Source organism: Theropithecus gelada, chromosome 9 (genome assembly GCF_003255815.1).
Source record: "Theropithecus gelada isolate Dixy chromosome 9, Tgel_1.0, whole genome shotgun sequence".
Classification (NCBI taxonomy): Eukaryota; Metazoa; Chordata; class Mammalia; order Primates; family Cercopithecidae; genus Theropithecus; species Theropithecus gelada.
Genome location: NC_037677.1, coordinates 7,341,988 through 7,345,136, shown reverse-complemented (window position 1 = coordinate 7,345,136; position 3,149 = coordinate 7,341,988). Strand labels below are relative to the sequence as shown.

The 3,149-nt window shown below is 42.0% G+C and overlaps 1 non-coding gene across 1 annotated transcript; it reads left to right on the top strand.

Annotated features, from left to right (window-relative positions):
• Window positions 1–229: 229 nt before the first annotated feature.
• Window positions 230–334, top strand: LOC112632242. The gene has a single exon (XR_003121308.1). It is a non-coding gene; the product is annotated as a U6 spliceosomal RNA (small nuclear RNA).
• The last annotated feature ends 2,815 nt before the right edge of the window (window positions 335–3,149 follow it).

Genomic DNA, 3,149 nt, shown 5'->3' with positions numbered 1-3,149 from the left:
TTTACTTATGTGACATGAATTTCCTTTCCCTGTAAAATAATGACTCTCAATAGGAAAAGACTTCCTAACCCTAAAAATAACACAACTAAGTCAAAATTCAATAAACCGTGATGAACACTAATAGCTTTCATTTCTTTATTAATTTATGTACAATGAAAGGCATCCATTTAAATGGCATTTTGATTTGTATCTGTGCAATCTCAGCCACAATTAATATATAAATGACGGGGTGCTCCCTCCAGCAGCATATATACTAAAATCGTAGAGATACAGGGAAGATTAGCAAGACTACCGTGCAAGGATGATGCATATTCGTGATGTGTTCCATATTTTTAGTAACTCAGAAACAGAGAGTCAGATACTGCATGTTCCCATTAAACAATAGGTACACATGGACAGACAGAGTGAAAAATAGACATTGGAGACTCCAAAAGGTGGGAAGTTGGGAGGGGTGTGAGGGATGAGAAATAGCCTCTTGGGTACAATTTACACCATTCAGGTGATGGTTACCCTAAAAGCACAGGCTTCACCACTACGCAATCTATCCATGTGACTAAAATGCATTTGTACCCCCTAAATCCATAAAAATAAAATAAAAATAAAGGTGTAGATGATGGCACATTTCCACCATCGCAAGTTCATTTCACCCTGTCTCTAATGATGTCCATCCTCAACTCTGGGCAGCCCTTGCTCACTTTCTGTTCCTTTAGATTTGATATGCCTTTTCTAGAGTTTCACAGACATGAGCTGGAATGCGTAGGATGGACTCTTTTGTGTCGGGATTCTTTCTAATGCATCTGAGTTTCATCCCAATTCCTGTGTGTGGTGTACTGTTCCTTTTATTAACGATTAGTAACCTATTTGGTGCGTTTGCCATCATTTGTTTATCTAGGATAGAATGCTTTGGCAAACCTTTGGATGGTTGAATTTTTAAAAAAATTTCTCAAGTCTTTTGACTACGAGCTCTTCCTCCTACCAGGCAAGCTCTCTGATGGTCAATTATCAGAAAGGAGCAGGTAACTGACAGTGGAGTCTGCTTCTTCCGGGTAACCCAGCTTGGTTGCTTAGCAACAAACAGAAGAAGTGTATTAGTTTAGTGGATTCTGAACAAAAAGGTAATCATCTTTTATCCCCAGATAGATAGGAGACGATGTTATTCCAAGTGAAGTGGAGGAAAAATAAAAACCATAAAAATGGAAAGAAAACACATCGTGTAAATAAACACGATGAAACCTCACACCAAGTGTGCTGTGAAGATCAAGAGATCCTCTTTTAGGTGAGATACCACGGTGTTAGGTGCTGCTGTGCAAAATAGTTTAAAATTTGCAAATAACTGATACCAGATATTAATAACTCATGACAGAGATAAAGAGAAACAGGTTAACCTTTATTAGCATGAATTCTGCAGAGGATCCATCTGAGATGAGGAAGAAACCTCATCCCCTCTCCAGGCCCCTTCAGAATGGAAGGCAAGAACTCTGGTAGATGTTATGCTTCCTTTCGCCGAATTGAGTAATTGTTTTCCATAGTAAATGTGATTGACTTATGTTCGTTCACTGGATTCCTTAATCTCAAAAAGAACGGCATCCATTTTGCAGGCAATGACACTGACAGAAGTGTTTTTTTTTTTTTTTAAACTTCCTTGGGAGTTTTGCCAACTTGCTACAGCCACTTCCTTCTCACCATCGACACTTCCTTCCCAGCACCCAACAATACCTTCTAGCAGAAATAGCTCTGCTAAGAATCGCTGATTTAATGAATAGACTATCCTTCAGCCATTGAATGCAAAGTGTTTAATAATCATTCAGAGATCGGGTTCACTTAGGTTTACAGGGTTGAAAGGGAGACAAAAACCCTTCACTACCACTTCTCAGCTAGTCCTGGAGCCATTCTCCACTTCCCTCCTGACGACAGGTTTCTGGGTTTAAATCATGCCCCCGGGGAATGGATGTGAAGCTGTGGTCCTGCAGTTTGCTGTCAGTGCCTGGGTATCCGCTAAAGACAGCTTTGCAGTTTCATTTATTGGAGGGGCAAAGTTGACTGCCAAATAATTGGGTTGAGACTCCCCGGACTCCTCCTTACTTTTCTTGGGATTGTAAGGATCACTTCTCCCCATAAACATATTAAATTGCAGCCTTCCAGAGGAAAGAGATAGAGGAACACATCTTTCAGAGCTGCTGTTGGTGGTGGTGGTGGTGGTTGTTGTTGTTTTATTTTCAGACTAGTTAAAAATGTTCTGGTCTTTTCTGGTTTTGAATTGTAAAAGACGTGCACTTGTCCCCTGCATTGTGTGTGTGAGAGAGCACACCAAGACAGAGGAACAGGAAGGCAGAGCCTGCAAAAGAGCTTGCAAAACCAAAACACATCCTGGGGCCCCACACAATTAATGAAAATCTTGCTGCTACGCAGCGCTGGCAAATGCAGCTGCCACTGTAGAGCCGAGGTATAAAAACTTTGAGCTGCTAAGTGCTTGCAGCGTTGTGCTCTCTGCTTGCGACATTTTGTGGCCGTGGTTTCTGCTCAGGGGAGATTTATCAGTTCAAAGAATAGACTCGATGGAAAAGTACGGCTTTGCACACAAACAGACTACTGTCCACAACCACCACGTTGATGGCAGTTTACTGAAATTAATTCTCCTTTGAGTTAAAAGACTTAAGGCTCCCAAAGAATGTGTCCATGTCTCTATATTTTAAAATATACTAAAGAAGAGCCAAATCATGTACCACTTAATTTCTAACTTAGTGTTTCAGAGGGATAGAAAAAAAATAACTAAAAGCTTTGGACCAGAGAATTTTTTTTTTTTTTTTTTTTTTTTTTTTTGAGACGGAGTCTTGCTCTGTCGCCCAGGCTGGAGTGCAGTGGCCAGATCTCAGCTCACTGCAAGCTCCGCCTCCCGGGTTCACGCCATTCTCCTGCCTCAGCCTCCCGAGTAGCCGGGACTACAGGCGCCCACCACCTCGCCCGGCTAGTTTTTGGTATTTTTTAGTACAGACGGGGTTTCACCGTGTTAGCCAGGATGGTCTCGAACTCCTGACCTCGTGATCCGCCCGTCTCGGCCTCCCAAAGTGCTGGGATTACAGGCTTGAGCCACCGCGCCCGGCCATTTTTTTTTTTTTTTTTTAATTCAGATTTGGGGTCGGCAGCAGCGC